Below are 269 nucleotides of genomic sequence, written 5' to 3'. Positions count from 1 at the left end.
ATTTATTCCCTAAAGCAATAAATCCACACTCCCTCCCCCCCTCCCCCCATAAACAAATATGTGTATTAGAGAAACAGATGGAGAATATGATAATGAGCTGAAATACACCAAGCTAATTAAAGAAGGCTAACTGTAATGATTATTTGATTATAGTTCACGGACCTGGATCGATAACTTTACCTTATACGAGCGTGAAATAATTAATGAAGAGGATATCACTGATATTATGAACTTTAAGTCGGTTAAAGCTATTAGAAGGTATACAAGGA

Source organism: Penaeus monodon, chromosome 15, assembly GCF_015228065.2.
Source record: "Penaeus monodon isolate SGIC_2016 chromosome 15, NSTDA_Pmon_1, whole genome shotgun sequence".
In the NCBI taxonomy this organism is placed as follows: domain Eukaryota; kingdom Metazoa; phylum Arthropoda; class Malacostraca; order Decapoda; family Penaeidae; genus Penaeus; species Penaeus monodon.
Note: the sequence above shows the minus strand (reverse complement) of the source record.